At 33.0% G+C, this 22258-nt stretch overlaps 1 protein-coding gene across 5 annotated transcripts in view; it reads right to left on the bottom strand.

Moving 5' to 3' along the window:
- The window catches only part of MGAT4C (MGAT4 family member C), a 419195-nt gene that overhangs the window by 348619 nt on the left and 48318 nt on the right, over window positions 1-22258 (bottom strand). The window contains exon 2 of one of the 5 annotated variants that reach the window (XM_066995539.1): window positions 10746-10799. The exons of the other annotated variants lie outside the window; for them this stretch is intronic. The gene's annotated coding sequence lies outside the window, so the exon portion shown is untranslated. The remainder of the gene's footprint in view (window positions 1-10745; window positions 10800-22258) is intronic. 5 annotated transcript variants of the gene reach the window in all.

Here is a 22258-nt window from a genome sequence, read left to right as displayed (position 1 = left end):
AATAATCAAGAACATATTGTTCTTGAGACACAATAAATACTACTTTAAGGGGCTAGTTTCACAGACCTAATAAACCTATCACCTAATTTCTTATAAACTATTCAAATATACATATATATATATAGTTTAAGTTCATACATGCACACACAAATATTTTAGCAAAAATCCCCACATTAAAAAAAAAAGCAATTCCAATAATTAAAGGAAAAGAATTATATATTAATAAATTATGTATGTTTTACATATATTATACACATTAAATATTATATGTTTCAGATTGGAATCTTGAATTAATGAAGTTAGTTTTCTTCTCCAGCAGCACATGCGTAAACAAATAAATAAAACAAACAAAAATATCCCTTCTGCCAAATATTAAGGAGTATTCAAGAACATTAGTAAGAAACATTGAAAGCTGAATACATATTTTGTTTATATATTATGTTTCCTATTCAATTCCTGTTTCAAGGATCTCAAGGATTTCAGTCTACTCCATTCAACAAGGAGTTATTGTATGCAAAATCATTGAATATCTCTTTAGGGAATAGAAATTTCCCAATAAGAGCTCCCTAGTCTGGCATATAAAGTAAAACTAAGTATACTGTAACTAGAATATGTGGATCCTTTTTTTACCTTTTTTTTTTGTTTGTTTTTTAAACCACAGAAGGCAATAATTCATTAGAACCATTACATGAGGTTGAGCTAAATTTTCCATGACTGACAATTTTAAAATCAAGATTTCGTAAGAAAGACTCCAGTTCAAAAGCTGTATTAAATATGAAGTAACAATTGGGAATGATCTCCTTTGAAAGGAGATCAGATTACATGAACAACAAGAACCATTCTGACTCTATGAAGACACCCAGAATTAAAAAAGAAACAACAACAACAACAACAAAAAAAGAGAAGTAAAATACATTAATACAACTCCGACAAATGCAGCATCCATACCAATTTTCCACAACAGCCTATTTTTAACATAATCCTTAGGCACTTCCTCGTTATTTGACCCTATATGTCTTTTATGAGAATGGATTAGAGAATGTAGATATTTGTTCTGGGGGTAGAGGTCGGCAAACTTTCCAATATATGAAAACTGAAACTTCCTTAATGTGACGTAAAATAAATGTAACCAAATCCATGTTGAGGGTACATACAGTAGGTTTAATTCTAAGCATACTCTATTAGGATTTACTTAAATAATATATGTATTTGTTTACAGTAAGGACAGTTATAATACCAGCCAGTTATTCACAAAAGTAAAAATAATAATAAAAAAAAGTCTGTAGCTGTTTTCAGTGAAGAAAAAAAGAAAAAAAAAGTACAATACTACTAAAGGTTTAAATTTAATATAATTCAAATTTACATGTGGTATGAACCATATCACTAAATTACAAGCCTGCTGGTGCAGTTTTCAAATATTCCTTTTTTCCCTCCTCTTCATTAAATCAATAACTTTTCAGTTCAAGTTAAGTCTGTCTGGGAATAAGGAAAAGAAAAATAATGTCTCAAAAACTGTCTTTTTTTGTTGTTTGTTTGTTTGTTTTTCAGAGCAAAATAAATACATAAAAATTGCATTCATATTCTTTGTGGATTAGTAGTTTTAAAACTCAAACATAAACTATTTTACTGTCTCTCTTGGTAATATTCCTCACTCATTTCTCATATGTTTCCTGAAAATGAAATAAAAATACCTTTTAATTAATATAAACTATATTGGCCGATTATTAGGAACTGGATACTAAGGAATCTTAATGCAAGTCATAATATATATCAGGAACATTTGAAATTACATCAAAGCACAACATGTAACAATATTCAGAGAGCTGCTGTTTAATTATGGACCAAGTGTAAAATTAAGATCAGACGTTTGCTCTCCTTTGTTGTTAGAAATACTGTATTTTCCCTCGGTATAAAGACAGCCTTCTCCCACTCAAAAGTAGACATAATAATCTAATAATTATTAGCATTAATATAAAAATATAGTTATACCTGTCATTTTTATTAATTATCATTCTAACCACAAGGCAACTGTTTAAAACATCAGTTTCAAAATTAGCTTTAGGCATTCACCTAATTTATTTTCAAGCATATGCTCATTACTAAAATGATTACAAATGAAACCTTCACACATTTCTAGTGTATAATGTATAATTAAAAGCATTTTTTAATTTCTATCTATGAAGATTTGGAAAAAAAAAAAGCCTCTGCACTATTTATATTAGAGAGTTTTTTGTTTCTTTCTTTCTTTTCTTATCTTTTTTAAGGAACACTCACATTTTTTGCCAGACTGCAAATCTATTTGAAAGTTACATTTTAATGTCCTCTGCTAACCTTTTCCTTTATATTGAGCTGAAAAACACAGAATACAGCAAGAAAAGTTTTCAAAACAAGCATTGGATGAAAGTGTGGTTGTGAATCTCATGTTGGCAGATGAAATGCTTTGTTCATATGAAATGCTGTTAATATAGTCAAATACCTATGACCCTGGCCAAACAGTTTAAAAATTTTGAACTACAGGCAAAGTACACATCATATCTTCTAATAGTGACTGCTTCAGAGGGAAACAAGAAAAAACAACTGAAGATTAAACTATTCCACAGAACTTTTAATAAATAAATGAATTAATTAATTAATTAAATTGATCAGTAGGTGTTCTGAAGAAGCAGCCAGCTGTTGTGTCTACTCTTGGAGACTTGTCAAATTCTAAATTTGAATGACACTAAAATTGCTGTTTTTTAGTAGGTAACCCTAATTAATTAATAAAGATTGAATGGCCACCCTCAATTCCGTATGGAGAGAGACTACAAGAATGCATTTCCAGAATGCTTGTCTGGACAGCCATAGAAGAGGGTGACTGCAGAGACTTTCTCAAAGTACAGAAAGCTGATTACTGATTATGGATTTACTCTGGTAGTATCTAAATTCTAAATTAAAATAATTCCATAATTATTTTTACTGAAACTGTTAGACATTATTCAGATCACCTTCCCATAAGGTAGCATTCTATAGACTACAAAACTGAAACATTCTCCAGACTGCATCTGTGTCTAGTTTGTATGAAGACCAGAAGGTAAAATTTTAGAATGAATGTGGATATATATATATATATATATATATATACACATATACATATATACACACACACGTGTATATGTATAATATAAAAATGTTTTTTTCAGAGATTCTAAATGAGTGACTTTTAAAGGCTGTTTTGATCACCAAATATTTTATTTTACATTACAGATATGTTTACATATAATTAAAAAGTAATATAAAGTATCCAAAAGATCATTACCTGGCTAAGCAGCTGAAAATTTCAAGCAATTCACATCAAGACTTAATGAATAAAATTTCAGGGTATTTTGCATCTTGACTCTTGGTCTGCTACAAAAACACATACTCTTGTTTATCTTTTCCACTGAATATACTTGTCAGGAATACATGGAATAAAAAAAAAAAAAAAAATAAAAAGAATCAGCTTCACAAAGCATTGCTGCATTTGTCCAATATCCCTACCTGGGTGATCAGATATGTTCTACCTCATGAAAAAGGACAGGAATGTTGTATCATTAATTACTACCTCTGTTTCTTTAGAGTAGATGACAACAAAATTATATTTGCAAATTAAGAAAAGCAAGTGATGTTAATACCAGAAGTGGATTAGTAGTGATTTGTCATTGGATTTAATTAAGCAAGTCACATTTAATTTAAGCTTATGAATAAGCACTTTGCTAGGGAAGAGTTATATTCTTTTCATTTTTTGCCACTTAAAGAAAATCTATAACCAATGTCCAGAACACTTATTTTATTAAAAGAACAGTCAATGAATATAAGGCATTTATACTAATTAGATACAGCTTTTATACTTTCTCACTTAGTTTTTGTTGAACAGTATTAGACAGAAACAACAAATATTTTAATTATTTCATCCCATTAGAAATTTGAAAGTAATGTACCACTCTCTTCAAAAGCTAGAGATGAAACTAATATTATTTAAAAGATTTATCAGTAATAGAAAAAAATATATAAATTCTGCAGACTGACTCTTTTGTTCATAAAGACTACAAAGTCTTGTTTATAAAGACTAGTACAGAGTGATATTAAGAAATGTCAATTCAGTTAACATGATAATTATGATGCTTTAGCTTCATAAAGGTTAATTTGCTTCACTATAAGTAAATAAATTTAAAAATCTGGATCAAATTTTCTGGGGAATTCAATGATTCTTAAGAAAATCTCTATAATCTATATAAATGTGCAACAACGGAGTTTCATTTTGCATCCATAAGAAAAATATAATTTGTACACAGAGTGATGGCTGACTGAGAAATGACAGAAGCTGGGGGAACAAAATATCACCAACATAACAGATTATAGACCAAAAGTTATAACAGAAGAGTGAGAAAATCATAGAATCATATCCAAAACCTCTCTGGGCAACCTGTTCCAGTGCCTCACCACCCTCTGAGTGAAAGCCTTGCTTAAAACAAATATACCAAAAACATGCATGATATGATGTAAACCACTGGAATATATTGCTCATTAGCTTGACAGCTCACTCTTCTGATAAAGGATGCTGAAAAGAAGAGACCAACTTGTTTCAACAACATGCTTGTGTTGTTATATGAATAAAGGGCGGAACATATTTAAGCCATACCCAGGTAAATGAAAGTTTTTCAATTATCTGAGAAGTTTAATTTTGCTAACATTTATAGGCAATAAAGATCTATTCATAAAATACTTGTGTATTTGTAAGCATATCATTATTTAGACACCTTCCCATTAAAATAACTCATGCTTCTTGAAGAGTCTGCAGTTACTATACTGTTGACTGTACTCTTCTTAGGACAGTCTTTCTTTGACTTAGTGACTTTTCCATCTCCTTATTAACCTTTTCCCATCCATTCTTTCTCTTTACTTTCCATCCTTATCTTCAGAATTCTAGAAATAATCCAGAGAACTCTGGTCTTTGTCCCTTTCTTTTCTTCTTCAACTTATTTACAAATAAGTGAACTCCTATAAGTTCACTTATAAGTGTATAGGAAACTTCTGCTCTACAATATACTTACTCTTGACTAGTTACTTTCTCTTTTTACTGACCAGCCATCAGCTTCAATTCCCATCTCTAGTCATCTTCAAAAATGCAATTTATTCTTTTTTGAGGAGGGAAGACAAAAAAAAAAAAAATTGTCACAAGTAAACCTTGTCACAGCCAAAACCTTGATAACACCTTTCACACAAAGAAAACAGGAAAACAAATTACCTGATTTATAACCTTCCTCTTGTAGGTCATCTTCTTTATGTAGACTGTTGCATGCTCACACTTCACCTTTACATTTATCAAAACCAGATAAGCTCTTGTTCAACCAAGGATACATTCAGAATTCCATGATAAACTCATTTACATACATTGTTGTTCTGAGCATCTTTCATTGTTCATTCTTTCTTAATCAGACCAATCTTACTTGTTTAGATGAGGATATTGCTAATATAAGCTGTGCAAATTTTCCAGCAAGTTTTAGGAATACCAACCAGGTTTAAATTCCATATCACAAACTATCAGCAATAACTTATAATTACTTATAGAAATAACATATATAGTAATATGTAATATAGTAATATAATAATATAGCTAATAAATTGGTATTTATGCATATGCAACTAAGAATTCATTCTCTTAGTATTTCTGGTTGTCTTGGTTCATTGCATCATGCTAAGAGTTCAGTTATATGTTAATCTCTTCTTTTTTTACTCTTGAAATTTGTGTCGATATCTACTGAAATGTTATAACAGTCAGGATGTTAGGTCACTGTGAAAAGTGGAACAGATGGTCTATACATATATCTGAAAATTAAACACATAGGCATCCATGATTCATTCATGCTTCTAGGAATAAAAGTAGAACATCTAGTGAAGTAATATAAAAAACCTTTAGAGATCTTCAGTTGATCCAAAAACTTTAAAATTTAAAACTCATAAGTTGTTGTTAGTCTTACTTTTTTCTTCCACGTGGAAAGAGAAAAATATGCAATATATTAAGCACTTTTCGATTCCTTTAAATATTTAAAACATAAAGCCTTATGTTCTGTTCCACAAGTCAGGAATTAAAATGATATTACCATTTAACAATAAACAGTGTATCAAACTAGAAAGGGTCTTTATGTACATAGTAACAATTTTTAATGGATTACTTTTGGTAAAAAAAAAAAAAAAAAAGGAAAAAAAAAGTTCTCTATTTCTTTACTAGTCAGTCAAACCACACAAACTTTTCGAGAAATAAATTATTTAATAATTGGAATGAGTACCAAAATAGTACTTGTGTGTGTTATTAGATTTATTTCAACACCCTAAGGCTGTTTTATTTAACACAGTAGTCTGAGTTTTTCACTGTTCCTATTGCCTATTTCTTTTCTGATATTTCTTTTCTGACATTGCTCTTATTCATATTGGTTTCTGTATACTGAATAAAAAAAAAAAAAAGGCTTTGATCAGGGGGTTATTGAAGACAACGATTCACTTTCCTGAGAAATTTCAAAATTTTGAAGCTTATATTTATTCTTCAATGAAGGTAAAACAAAACCTTTTTAAAGTATGTTTATAAAAACACAAGAATGATCAGTCTCTCTCTTCTTTTCTGGGACAAGAAGAGTTGGTAATTGTATACCAAAATAAGGAAAATATTGAATAAAAATCCTATTCAGTGAAAGAATATATAATCAAGATATCGTGTTTACAGAACTAAATTACATCCACCAGGCTATTTGATAGATTAGAATCCCTCAATGTTTTTCGCACAAAATAATGTTTTCAAGGGAGTAAACAGAGAAGATTTTTTTTTCTCCCAAAAAGCTGCGTAATTAGATATAGTGTCTGACAGCTTCAGTTGCAAATAAATCTGCAAATAAGAAAAGCAAAAAGGCCATGCCAAAACAACAACAACAACAAAAATGAACAAAATAAAGATTTAAGATAGGTCTTCAGGTTATCAGTATGATCTGACTGTGCTTACACAAGAGAAATGAGGGTTCTACTGTCACAGAAAAACATAAAAACAAGTTAGAATGCAGTGGATATAGAGAATAACCATATACTAATAAAGAATATAATTAAATCAAAATAGTAATTTAAGAACATTTAATAATGTGTTGCATATAATGATGCTGAAAGACAAAGTTAAATTCAAATTTAGGAAATGTCAAAGTTAAGATTATATAAACAATCACAATTTGGCACCCTTCCAGGTATGATTTGTGATTGGCTTCTTTAATAATACAACTAGATGCTTTCCATCTCTGTACCTTTCCCAGAATCCTTTTCTCAACTGAAGTATAGTGTGGACAATTTTAACAGTACGTTATGTTTTGGTTTTGTGTTCATTCTTGAATATATGTTTATTATTGCTGTATATCATTCAGCTGTCTCTTTCAGAATGTAATTTTTTACTGTGACTACTCTGTCACAGAAACGCTATGCATTTAACAAATGTGTATCTAAGAAAAGGACACAATGATATTTTGCAATGTTTTTAGCATTACTGTACATGTCTCAGATTCTTCACAAATGCTTATGCTCATTATAAATAAAGAGTGGCTCGCACTGTATATATACTATTCTCTTGCCTTTTTCTTCTTCTGTTCTTCCCTCTCAGGGATATGATTGCAGGATATAGTATTGACCTGACTGCAATCCAGTTCAGTTTGCTAATGTGAAGAATATATGATGATTTATTTTTTTTTATCATTTTTTTTAATCCCCCCCCTTTTTTTTTTTTGAAAATTCTTCATCAAATTCACTATGAAACAATCACCTTCAACTTTCTATGTACATACATTCAGGCACATTAAGCTTTTTCTGTTTTTTTCTCATTATATATATATATATGTATGTAATACCCATGTTACGTCTGGTAGATTTAAACAATCCACAGTCATAAAGCCCTCAAATCATCACAACATCAGAGCAAATCTTAATTTGAGAATGTTTATAAATGAAAAAATGTGAATAACTTTTTCCAGTTTGAAAAGGAAAGAAGTAGCAATATCCCACAGCATAGTTTTCTTTGTGGTAAAAATATTTATTTTCAGCTGAGACCTACTTACCAGATAAAGGAAAGTGACACATTAGTATTAAAAATTTTTAGATGTCAAATGGTAAAGCAAAATTATTTTGAAGATAAAGAAGAGAAATATTTGGTTATGCAGATATTTCTTGACTTTCTGACATGCTAAACATTTTCATCCTGGTTCTGTAATCTTTATTCGTGAAATCAAATCTTAATTAAAAAAAAAGAAAAAAGTCAACATTCTTATTTCCTTTGCTTGTGACTCATGTTGCAGAGGCATTTAGTAAGTACATGAGAGGTCTACTTAGGTGGAAACAAAGATAATTCTGAATTGCCATTAACAGACGTGATGTTTAACAGTACTGGAATATAGACATGGACAATCCCCAGAAGCTGAATATTTTAGAGCACGTGAATGTTCCTCAACTTTCTAAATATCCTAGATGACATCAGTCATTCATGTACTGGTTTTGACTGGGATAAAGTTAATTTTCTTTGTAGTAGTTAGTATGTTGCTGTTTTGGATTTTTGATGAAAATAGTGGTGATAACACACCAATGTTCTAGTTGTTGCAGAGCAGTGCTTGCACAGAGCCAGGGACTTTTCATCTTCTCAAGTAACTGTTACGAGTGATGAACCCGTCTTTCCTGAAAGTGGCTGAATGTATGTCTACTGATGAGAAGAAGTGAATGAATTCCTTGTTTTGCTTTGTTTCCATGCAAAGCTTTTGCCTTACCGATTAAACTGTTTTCATCTCAACCCACGAGTCTTCTCCCTTTTGCCCTTTTGATTCTCTTCTCAGTCCTGTTGGAGAGGTGGGAGGTGGGGTGTCTAAGCCAGAGGCTTTGTGGGACTTGGCTGCCTGCAGGGGTTAACCCATAACTAAATATTCAGAAATGCTACATTTATTTAATTGTCTCATTTTATATATGAGGAATTACTGGCTTCTTGATTTTTAAAATAAACTATTATAGGTTTATTCATTATTTATAGATATTGTACCTATAACTAGAAGTTTTAAGGCCTAATATACTGGGTCATATGTTTTAAAAAACTAACATTTAGCAACAGTTCAAGTACGTGCACAAATGTGCAAGCAATAGGAAGGGAAACTTAAAGAGGCTTCGTGTCATTCAGCAGCTCCTGCTAGGATGTCCCGTAACTTAGCCTTTCCCTCTGAATTTCACTTTCCTTGCCTCAGATTTTATGGATGTGTTTTTCTAAAAGAGCAACAGGTGAGAAGAAGGAGAAGAAGAGGGAATGCTGAGGAGCTGTCTGTGGTGTGTGTTGTCCACACGGGCATCTTAAAAAGAAACTAAAGTTGCACACCAGAAAATTCACAATCTGGGTATTATTTAAAAGCACCCGCAACAGCCAAAATATCTGTACACAAAGATTAGCTCTTATAACAGACAAAGAAGTGCTGGTCCATTATCCTGAAGGCAGATTAGCATTGCCTAGAAGATAGGATCTATGTGCGGCAAATATTTTCACATATTTAACACTGGCACTGCTCCAATCTAAAGAGAAAAAAAAAAAAGTTAATGACAGTTCTGTCTTTTTAAGAAATATCTTTCTTCTTCTCTTTTTAAATTCATGTTGTTTTTCTGCACTCATAAAGTATTTCACTGGTTTATTTTAGTGTTAGATTTACTGTGTAAATTTAAATTCAGCTTGGTTTTGTGAGAGAGACCATCAGTCTGTAAGACATTATAATAACTGTAATACACATTCTTGTTTGTTTCATACACAATGATCAAGATCACTTGCAGAAGAGAAAACTAATAGAAGAAATGCTTTTGAATGCAGCATATATTTATTAAATGCAACTTGTTGAAAAGCTATAAATTTGCAGTAAGGGCTATTCAAGTCATGCCTAAAGAAGTTGTTTGGACAAAAGTGAAACAAGAGAACATGTCACTGAACCAAAATGTAAACCACAGCAAAAGATATGACATACAAGGGGGGGAAAATAAATTTATTCATATGCAATTGGACCAGTCCATCTACACACATTCAGTTAATGATTTTCTAAAAGAAAGATACTAAGATGAGCCTAAACTTCCTAGAATTATAGGATGGGAGAGAAGGACATTTTCAGTTTTCATCTGTACATAAAAACTGTTTTCTTTTGATTGAAGACACTGCACTTTATTATTAGCCTGTGTAATTATTAAGAACGTACATCTATCAAGAAGTTTAAAGTTAGAAAATCTGTCAGCATGGTGCTTAAAGATATTAATTATTAAAAAAAAAAAAAAAGCACTGTAGGTCACAGGGGCAAAAATCTGAATTTTATCATGAAGATCATAGAATATAGTGGTACTTCCACCTATCATAGATATAACCATTCTGTTTTGTTTTATGCTAAAAGGACATCAAACAACTCTTAAGAAGTTTGAGAGACTAATCCTGTGCAGCCATAAGGAATAATTTGAAGTGTCACCAATTCAAAGAATCAGAAGAGAATCCATTTGGTTATAGGTGAGGGAACTTTTCACACATTTCTTCCGTATTTAGGTGTGCAAATCTAGTCGGAGGCCAGTAACAAGTGGAGTGTCCCATGACTCAGTACTGGGTCCAGTCATGCTTAACATCTTCCTTAATTATCTGGACAATGGATTAGAAAGCACTCTCAGTAAATTCACAGTTGACATAAAACTAGGGTGAGTGACTGACTCACCAGAGTCCTCCTGCACAGCCATCCAGAGGGATCTTGACAGGCAGGAGAGGTGGACTGGAAAAAAAAAAAAAAAAGAAATCTCAAGAAATTCAACAAGGAGAAGTTCAGAGTCCTGCACCTGGGGAGAAACAACTCCAGGCACCAGTACATGCTGGGGTCACTGTGCAGCTCTTCTGAAAAGGAGCTGGGAGTCCTGGTGAACACCAAGTTGAACATGAGTCAGCAATGTGCACTTCCTGCTAAGAAAGCTAATGGTATTCTTGACTGCATTAGGCAAAGTATTGCCAGCAGGTCAATACTTTCCCTCTGCTCAGCACTGGTGAGGCTGCACCTGTAATACGGTGTACAGTCCTGAGTCCCCCAGTATACAAGAGACATAGATACACTGGAAAGAGTACGGCAGAGGGCCACCAAGATGTTCAAGAGACTGGAGTAACTCTCCTGTGAGGAGAGGCTGAGAGAGCTGTTCTCTGGAGAAGTTCAAGGGGGGGATCTTATCATTGTCTATAAACACCTGAAGGGAAGGTGTAAAGAAGATGGAACCATGCTCTTTCCAGCAGTGATCAATGCCAAGAGTCAATGGGCACAAACTGGAATACAAGATCCATCTAAACATCAGGAAACACTTTACTGTACAGGTGACAGAACACTGACTCAAGTTGCCTAGAGAAATTGTGAGTTTCCCTTCTTGGAGATCTCCAAAAGCCACCTGGGAAACCTGTTCTAGCTGCCCCTGCTTGACCAGATAACCTCCAGAGGTCCTTTACAACCTAAACCATTCTGTGATTCACGCATTTGGGTTTCTTAGCTATATACTGTTGTAAGGTAAGAGTGCTGAGAAGAATTTATGAAACATTAGTACAGTTGATTACTGCAGCCACTTTAAGGGTCAGCCAGTCTATTTTCATGCATAAGAGACAGAACTATTTACACTTGCATAACTAACATGTGTTAAGGGATACTCTACTTTTTGGCTCTGTTACAGAAGGCAACCTCAACACCAACCACTTTAAAAGTAATTGATATTTGATAAAGCTTGATGGAAAAATAAAAGTAGCTAATTTATAATTTTTACCTTTTTATATTATATGGGTTTTCATGCAACCTATGAAATAAATGCTTTTCACTTCAGCTCTTAGATAGAAGAAGACCATGTAACTCATCATCTACCACAAATGTTTCACAGTACTGTAAAGAACATTAAAAATAAGTAGAATTTGAACATTTATTCATTGTTTAACAAGAAATATTTGCTTAACCATTTATTTTATTTTATTTTATTTTTGGTGCAAATGTCCCTCTTGTTACACTGAAATATTAGTCACTGTCACCCAGCTCTGCCAAATTCATCAATACTAAGAAATAAGCAACATTCATTATTTAAAGGCATCTTAGAGCAACCAGTAAAGACTTACTGTTCCACTTGTATAAATCAAATTAATTTAAATCAAAAATCAAAATATTCACCACAGCCTGAATTCCCAAGCCCACTTGGAAAGTTGGATTGATTTTATTAAGAAAATCAGAATCTTGCATGGTTTACAAATTTTCATTAATAAAAAGAAGTCCTAATGCAAGTGCTTCCAGGGTATGGTTAGTTTTCAGATAAATGTGACCTTTCAGTACTTAAGGGGTCTCATAAAACAGACGGAAAAAGACTCTTTACTCAGGTAAATAATGATAGGACAAGGGGCAATGGTCTTAAACTAAAAAAAGGATAGATTTAGACTAGACATTAGGAGGAAATTCTTCACTGTAAGGGTAGTGAGGCACCAGAATAGGTTGCCAAGAGAAGTGGTGGATGCCCCATCCCTGGAGGTAGGGGAGTCCAGGCTGGATGGGGCCTTGGCCAACCTGATCTAGTGGGTGGCATCCCTGCCTATGGCAGGGGTTTGGAGTTAGATGATCTTTAAGGTCCCTTCCAACCCAAACCATTCTATGATTCTATGAATCTATGAAATGCATAGATAAATATTTCTGAGCTAGGGATGGTGTGTATGTGTGTGTAGGGGAGGTGTCTTTGTTGCTTTGCTATAGGTTAATTTCTTGTTATATGCTTTGATGTACTTTACAAAAATGTTCCAAACTTCAGCCATTTATTAAAGATTATTTTTTCCTAGTATTCCTACTTGTATTCTTAAGGATCTCTGCAGGTAAGAGATATATTTTTAAAAGCCACATCTAAAAGATAAAAAGCAGTAGGAGCAAAGTGCCAGTATTATCAACCGTGTGAAACTCCAGAGCTTGCTTTTGCACGACAGCGTGTTTATGTGCAAAAGAAGTCTTCTGGTTTAAGAATGAGTACTACATAAGTTCATTTCAATCACATTTAGTTTATTCATTCTGTTTCATTCTGAAGGAACATATTCATTCTGATCATTTCATCTATGGCTGAGAAAATTGAACTCTAACAGATTGCAGTCCCGGAAGAAATTGCTTGGTGTTAGAGCTGCAAGTAAATGTTAAACTCCCACATGCCTCAGGGGAGAAAGCATGTCCTTGATTAGAAAAACAAGTTGGAGGGAGGAGGGAGGGCATGAGAGAAATGAGGTTTGCAGTTAATGGTTATGGTGGCACTGTGCTTTGGACAACTAAGTCATATTTTTTATTTTTAACTAGAATAATAGCTTAATATCTAAGGTAAATATTAATATCTAGCGTTTATACTTTTATACTTTTTTTTTCCTACAGAAAGGTAGATATCTTTTTTAATAGAAAATTAAATACGAGTAAAGTGAGTAAATAAACATAGAGTACTCAGGCACCTACTTCTATTCATTCTTATTCGCATTAAATTATATACTTCTGACAGCTCAGCAATAACAAGTTTATGTGTTCTCTTCTGAAGAAAAAATATATAGCTGAAAATTTAAACCATGGTAACAAGAACATTTTGATGGTTTCTAAGTTGCAAAGAATAGGGTTATTGAAATGTATGAAAGAGTATATTTTTCTTATTTCTGATTATATTTCAGCTCAGACTCATTTACACATTTTCTTTAACATGAATGACAGACGGATTGTTGCAAAGGCCTGAATTCATTCAAGACTTATTTATATTTAAGACAAATTTATATATATTTTCATATATATATTATCATGTATATATGATAACCTCTTTGTAGTAAATTGAGATTCTGACACAGATTTTTGGGGGATAAGTAACCATCGCACTCACCTAAGCAACAAGAATTTCCATATAGTGTGTTACTCCACTGTTTGCATGAGAGGGATAGCTTGACCCATGGCCTCTGTTTCTCAGAAAGCTGCCTTATAAGACCCAAGTTACTTCAGACAGGGAACCTTACTCAGCTCCAGTCTGCACCACTGTCAACCAAAATCCACAAAGTTAATAGGATTCTGATACTAAAATTTAATAGTAAGGGGAGTCCTTTAGGATTAAGAAATCTGGATTCTGTTTCCTATATTCAGGAACAGACTCTATGTTTTTCAAATAAAAATTAGAGGAGGGAAACAATACTAAGAACAAATCCATCAAGTCACCTGGGCCACTTAAACAGCCAAAGAAGTAGATACTTAAACAGCTGCTGTGATGTTTCCACTGTTCCTAATGCTATATCATTTGAAAATTTATCACTCTATGTTAAGCAACTAAGATATAGGTCATTATTTTGCTGTTATTACCTATACTTTAGGTATCCTTCTGACACCATTATATTTTTAAGTTTTTCCCTTTCTTAAAGGAAAGGAAATCATCAATGAAAAAAAGGTAGACAACAGTATTACTAAGGTATAGTTTGATGTCATCAGTTGGTTCTCATATAATGAATTCTCAAAATTTGAAATGATGGGCCAAATCATAGAATCATAGAATGGTTTGGATTGGAAGAGATGTTAAAGATCATCTAATTCCAACCTACCTGTCAAAGACAGGGACACTTCCCCACGAGACCAGGTTGCTCAAAACTCCATGAAACCTGACCTTGAACACTTCCAAGGATGGGGCATCCACAACTTCTCTGGGCAACTGTGGAGTAACTGCCTAAGGTAAGTAGGAAAATTAAACTAATGTTCACATTTTAAACAAAATGTACAGCATTGAAGAGGCTTTCAGTAGGGCGTAGCTGCATCACCTGAGCGTTCCCTAGGCTTCCAACCTTAGATGCTATTGCACTGGGGGAACCCAGTGTGCTGATTCTAAGGAACAGTATGGAGCGTAGAGTGGAGTGGAGACACTGCAGCTAGGCTCTGTGACAAGAGGGGGACTCGATTTTCTTGTGCACACTGAGACCGATAAGCTGCACATTTGCTACCTTGAGCCAACGACCTGCCATGTTTTTGACAAAATGCTGTATTCTATTGAACTTTTGCTCATTATAATATCATTATAATACCAAAACACACCTCCACCCCCAAAACTACCTGCCTCCAAGGTGTGGTCGCCCCTCACTGAGCATGCACTCTGAACTTCTCGGAGACTATATCTTTAAACGAAGACAGGAAAACTTTTCACCAATCATAACCAAAATATGCTAGACTAGACTCACTCAAGCTCCACCTAAAAGACAGAAAATAATATAAATTGGCTTAAGAGAAAGGGGATGTTAGGGAAGATACCGTCGTCAGGGGAGATACCATCATGAGGGAATCACAAGGACCTCCTGACTTCTGGGATCAGCTGACAGGCTGAGCCTCTCTTCCTGCCCCCCCATTGCAATGCCTTTGGGTGAGATTTGAACACTTGGTTATACTGTGTGTCTCCGTGGAAACTTAGAAATCTCTATAGAGTCTTTGTGCCTTTTAATGCGTTAATTTCCAAGCTGTGCACCTGGGTATTTCATGCATGCTAGCTTGCTTTTGCAGACAGTAAATTATTGCCCGCAATCCAAAGAACCTGTGTACCTGTTGCTGTAATAAATTGTACTTAATTGCATTGTTCCTAGCCGTGATAGTCTTCATTGAGCACGACTAGAATGAGGGTGTGTTACGTTGTTGGTGAATCCATGACCGCGATAGTTTAGTACCCTGAATCCTACTGGACCCATATCGGTTAACATGTTATTGGTGAATCTGTGACCGTGATAGTTCAGTACCCTGAATCCAACCAGACCCGTAACAGTCAATCAGCTACACCCCTTAACACGACAGCAACCTGTGCCAGTGCCTCACCACCCTCTGAGTAAAGAATTTCTTCCTAATATCTAATCTAAATCTCCCCTCTTTTAGTTTAAAGCCATTGTCTTTTGTCCTATCACCGCACTCCCTGACAAAGAGTCAGCTTTCCTGTAGGCTCCCTTAGGTACTGAGAGGCCTCTCTAAGGTAGACCCTGGAGCCTTCTCTTCTCCAGGCTGAACAACCCCCAGATCCCTCCGCCTGTCATCATCGGATAGCTGCTCCAGCCCTTTGATTATCCTTGTGGTCCTCCTCTGGACTCATTCTGGTAGGTCCATGTCCTTAAGCTGGGAGCCCCAGGTTTGAATTCAGTACACTAGGTAGGTCCTTACACGAATCTACATGAACTTTTTTAGATTAAATGAAAATAAATAAATAAATAAATAAAGTTTGATTGTAACTCATTTGAAGATTCAGTATGAAGACAATTTATTGGAATGTAAGAATTCTCCCACTGCTTAAAACAAGCACCTAAAGTCCATTTTACACAGAGTTCTCACTGATGTAGCCCTCTGAGTATTTTTTTTTATATACTACATGTCTTGCAATACCCGCCTGCATATATATAGATATATATTTCAGTAGGAACGAGACCCAGATATTCCTCTGTATGATTGCTATATTCAATGAACTAATTCTAACATTATCTTCTCCCTAGTTCAGAGCAGAGCTTCTATTTGAGAGGCACAAGGGCAGATTCGTGTTAGCAAAAGTAAATTAAAAGGGCAGATTTCTCCTTTTGTGAAGCATATGTTATTGTCACTGAGCTTCTGGATATAAGTAAAACACTATATTTTTCACTTCTAATTTTGAAAATCCATGTTTCTTTTGATACTTTTAACAGCCCATGGTACTGAGGAAATCAAGTAAAGAAATATTTTTTATAGCTTAGAGAAATTGTTATAAACAATCTGCCTCTCTGTTAACTAAGTTGTTAGCATACAAAGCCAAAGAGTAAGCTGTTTAGACTTTTGATGTCCCAGAATACTTGACACTTGTTTTCAGGAGGAAAGTTATTAGCAAGTCAAGTACAGCATGACTAGCTGTAATTCCTAAAAGCATAGAATAGTACTGTGTTGATCCATTTCACTGTGGCAAAAAAAAAAAAAAGACTGATCTCAAAACTTCTAATTGCAGGTACTGTAGTTGTGAAATCAATAGTAGGTTCTTTTACAAATACCTGGAAGTATTTAAAGTTTCTCACCATTTTTAGGCATGTTAAGTTAAGCACGGTCCACCTATTCCTGTAATTTATTTATTTTTTTAATATTGACTGTACTCTCAGAGTCGAGAGAACACCACAGAAGAGAGGTAATTTTTTTTTTACCATACTTGTTTTCATTTCTCCAAATCTATTAACAATGTAAGACAAAAGGTGTTATATAATGTAAACCTATTAGTAAACAAGGTAAAACTATCAGTTTCTAACCTTTATGCTGTTACTCAATTACTGAAAAACATGTTGTCACCAATTACCCGTCTCTATTTGTTAAGACAAAAAGAAAAAAAAAATACTTTGAAAAATAGTCTTTTTCATTATCACTGCAAACAAATATTAAAGCATTTATATTATCTCCTTTGCCATTTTAAAGGATTAATAATATGAATAATATGAAATTGTTTAAGACTTGCTACTCACTCTCCCAGGTATGGGTCCAAGGTAGCATTCTGTAAATTTATTTTCCTGAAAATCACTGTGGTTTAAGCTGGTATCTATTTCATATAGTTTTTGAAGCATAAATATAAACGGTTATATAGCTGTTGGAAGCCTATGTTTGTTTCATCAACTTTATGTTTCCACATATTCACCCTTCAATGTATTTACCTTGCAAAAACCTAGGGAAATAGCAACTCGATTAAAAGTTAACACAGCTAATTCATATAACATTCAGTTCTTTAGGCATTTATTAATCATGCCAGCAAAATAAAGAAAGAAAGAAAGAAACAAACAAACAAACAAAAAACAACTTTTTGGAATGCATTATTTCAGTCACATATGACATTAATTAGACTATTTTTAGAATTTTCTTCCTTTATTTTCGTACCTGATACTACACACCAACATTCCCAAAAACCAGGAAAAATGTTGTATAGTAAATAGTTGTGTTTCTTTTTTTTAACCCAAATTTTGTAATCTGATGATCTTTTATCATTTTTTTTTCAGACATTGAAGTCCTACACTCTGTTGCCCATGAGAAACAAAAATGCTGTTCACTTTAGCAGGATTTCACACATATCAGTTGTAATTCTTGTTCAATAGACATTTGTGCAGATCTAATATTTAATAGAATAATCCAACTAAGATTCATAGAAAAAATGTTCAAACTGCAATTATCATTAGATGTATAAAAGTTGAAGTGAAAGCAATAAAACCATTTAATAAACATTTCTGTGGAAAACCGAATCCTTTTCTCATGCCTAAGTGCTATGTTTCCTATTTTGTCTCAGAGGATACTGGACAGTGAATTGGCTTCTGCCTTCATCAGAAGGTTTGATCTGTACAAAGCTGAATTTGTTATTCCAACCTCAGACTGAAGTAATTAATTGTATCCCAATGAGACTTTTGTTTAACTAATGACTGCAGGATCTGATCTTCTGTTGATGCAATAATGTGTTATCAGGAAAAAAAAAAAAAGCAGGAAACCAATTCCTACTATAATAAAAAAGCCTGCATCATTATCCCCGTCAATAGTAACAATATCCCTTTCCAAATGACTTCTCCCTTTCATGCACAGCAAAATAAAAACTCAGAAATAGATATAAAATTAAGAAAACAGCCAAATATAACAACTGGATCTGATTATCAAACCACCCTTATTCAAGAAAAATTCAAAACAGGATGCATTGAAGTATAGAAACTGAGTGACTTCAGCTGAAAAAGGGGGTTGGACCAGATGCTCTACAATTTATCTTAAGTATGGAAATCCCACAAGCTGATCCTCCAAGGTATTATGCCTTAATTTTGGGCAGTGAACATTGTCTTAACTACTATCCAAACAAGCAATGAAAGAATTTCTGAAGGTTTGCCTATTCTTATTTAAGTATAAAATGCATATCAAGACAAAAAAAAAAAAAAAAAAAAGTCTCTTCCTAGTCATGTTCTGACACCTTGTTATTATTTTTTAGATTTTTTTTTTTTTGATGTGGAAGGTTTGTTTGGTATTTCATCTATTTGCTTTAGAATAAACAGTGGTCTCTATGTTATTTATATCAGGATTATGTAGTACAATAGCTTTTGCTAAAGACTGTGGAAAATCCAGTTGCAGTTGGATTCCTTCCTAAACAAACAGCAACAATATAAGACTAATTTTTTTTTTTTTTTCCAGCAAAGCTAGAAAGGGAAATTATTTATTCATAAGATATCACACAAAATTCATTAGCACAGCTGTTGCTGCCTGCACAAAGAATTCCAAATGAACATGACGGGTTATAAATTTAAATTAAAATTGATTAGTAATGCAAATCTTAATGACTACAGAAACAGGACAATGTAAAGTCATGACACTCTGTACTGTATTTCTCTCTCATGAGCTATTTTAAAGATATCTGTAGAGATAGCACCAAAATATATCTATGGATTTATATCAGAAATGAGCCTAAACTTGCACATATATCTCTAGCGACCAAAGAACCCACTTGGTGAACCAACTTGCTAGTGTATACTCTCTGCCAGTGGAAACTGCCTTGTTTCCACACATATAGATATGCCACTTTCCATATATATAAATTCTGTTTCTTTGGCTTAATTTTCATTAACAGTTCAGCGATGTCTTTAATGCTGTTAATATATCTCAAATGCTTAAGATCAAAAAGATCCATTTTAAAAAGTGATAAACAGACCTTCAGATACAAGTAATATATTATGCTGCTATTTTCCTGTATTTTGGTAAAATTAACATATATTTTTCAGTTTTTATTAGAATAGTGTTTTGTTAACTTAGCTTTGTAAAAGCATAATCACAATTCACGTCTTCAGTTCAATCCCAATTGCAATAATAAATCTTGTCTCTAATTAGAGCACCCTGACACAGTTATTAATTGCATGCTGTATCTGAAACATATTCAATTACAGTGAAGATAAAGAGTATATAGCCAAAAGAGAGAGACTGCAGTTTGAAACTAGAATTTTCTTTCCTTTCTCTCTCATTTTGTTAATGAGACTGTTGTGTTTCCCAAACAAGCAGATTCTTGTTTGTACTTAATGGTATTTTATCATTTGTAAGCTTACATTTCATTTTCCTGATTAGTGTCTACGTACAATTGACAAACATGCTAATATTCAAGTTCAAAGCTATGGATTAATCCAAACTGATTATAGATTTAAGGTCATGTTTTATCAGTATGGACTTTACTCCAACTCCAGTAATTCTTAACAAACATTTATTTATGATCCAGGAAATAAATATATATATATATATGTTTTCTTTAAAATAAATAGATATCATAGTGGAGTATCTTGCTCATTTAAATTTGTTGAACTGTTAAATTCCTCTGTTGAAACACCACAAGAAAATCAGGGACAGCTAATTAAGTACAATTCTGTGTAAAACTGAGACAAGATAAAAACAACCCTGAAATTATCAAACTGATATTTGTAAAAAATACAAGCTAAACCTGCTGCTACCATATATCTCAAAAGGGAAATTATCCAGCTTGTTTTTCCTCCCCAAAACAGGCAAATAATGAGATTTTTTGCTTTTAGTTGGGAGTGCAAAATTAAATGTAATTTTGTAGCTAGTCATCTGAATGTTTCAAGGAAAACATAGTAGTAGTAGTTGACTCCACTCAACTTTGGGAAAAATATTCAGTTAGTGGAATAAATCTGAAACATTTTTTTTTTTTAAAAAAGGCCAGTCCTTGCAACGTAGATGGGAAAAATGAAAAATATGGGGCAACTGGGAATGAGATATAAAAAGTCAGATGTAAATTAATTTTTTTAAAATTGTGTATTTCAGAGAAAAAAACACATAAAGTCTCATTTGTTCTGAAACAAATACAAACAAAAGAGAAATATAAAAATGTAACCAAGTTCAAGTAGTTAAAACTCAGTTAATTAAAATGATAAAAAATGCTTTACTGCTTGATATGCAACCATTAGGGCAGAAAGAAGCTTAGAGAAAAATTTAAATTTAAATTTAAAAATAAAGCATTAGATTTTTAGTAGGTCTTGCCATTGAAAATCATCAACTCATTGAATCACTGTTCACTTTTTTTTTTTTTTTTAATGAAATATGCTTGTACATCATTGTTTCATGTTTTAATAATAATATGTGGCTATCTGTACACCATCTGTTAATCTTCTAGGGAATGACTTTGATATAACCAGTTTCACTGTGCAAGTGCTACACAGGCTGAGCTGTGGTTCTTTTACAGTCTTTACACCTTGCATTTCTAACAGCAACTGAATGTGAAAATTGAAGCTCTTCTATCAGCTGAGGTTCTTTTGGTCAGCTGTCTTCTCAGAAGACAATATGCACAAACAGCTGCTTAAATTTTCTACGTAAAAGCTCATTTTTTATTTTTACATTAGTTATCCACACTGCTGAATAACAGCAGAATTCTGAGATCTTTCAAATCTACTGCTGTGGAGAAAAAAAAAAAAAGACTGATTATAAACATATGGTAAAATATGGTAAATTAAAAGCAAGCAAATAGGTTGACAGCTGCAAGTTTTCAATGTTTTCTGGATGAAATTTCAGAATACCTCAATTCAAAAACATTTTGGTAGTATAAGATTTTAAGTAGTTACACCTCTCATTGATTAATATATACTATCTGTTGGCACCTTGTCACCACTGACTGTTATGCACTTAGATATTTTTATGATCTGTGACTGTATCTCTAAATCTAAAGGATGGTATCTTAATTTTCACATTTTTATGATAACATTCAATTAGATACCTTTACTTTTTCTTTGACAAAATAAACAAGAATTTGGATTTAAAAGAAACATACAAAACCACAACTTTTTAATTTGAGCAACTACCCTCATCAGTAACAGCCTTTGGCATATGTTTAAAATTAGTCTTAAAGCTTAGGTATCACAAAGCTAAGGATTGAGGGGAAACAATATTAGCAAAGTGGAAAAAAAAAATGTCTGAATCAAAAGAGACAAGGTAAAATTTCTCTGCATTTACTTTTTGAAGAAAACAATAAGCATCGATCAATCTTTGTTTTTTGAAGAGCTGTTAACATAACTGAGGATTTAGGATAAAACAGTGTTGGAAATGAGAAGAAGGAAAGTGAGAAGGGCATTTTGTAATTTAAGCCTTGAAGGAGCAGAAATAGAAAGAGCAGAAAAACGGAAGCATGGCAAACTGTTAGAAAGAATACTAATAAGGTAAAAAATAATATTGAGATAAGAAATGTTCATTAATAA

The sequence above is a fragment of the Anser cygnoides genome, chromosome 1 (assembly GCF_040182565.1).
Source record: "Anser cygnoides isolate HZ-2024a breed goose chromosome 1, Taihu_goose_T2T_genome, whole genome shotgun sequence".
Lineage (NCBI taxonomy): Eukaryota > Metazoa > Chordata > Aves > Anseriformes > Anatidae > Anser > Anser cygnoides.
This window is presented reverse-complemented; position numbering and strand designations above follow the sequence as displayed.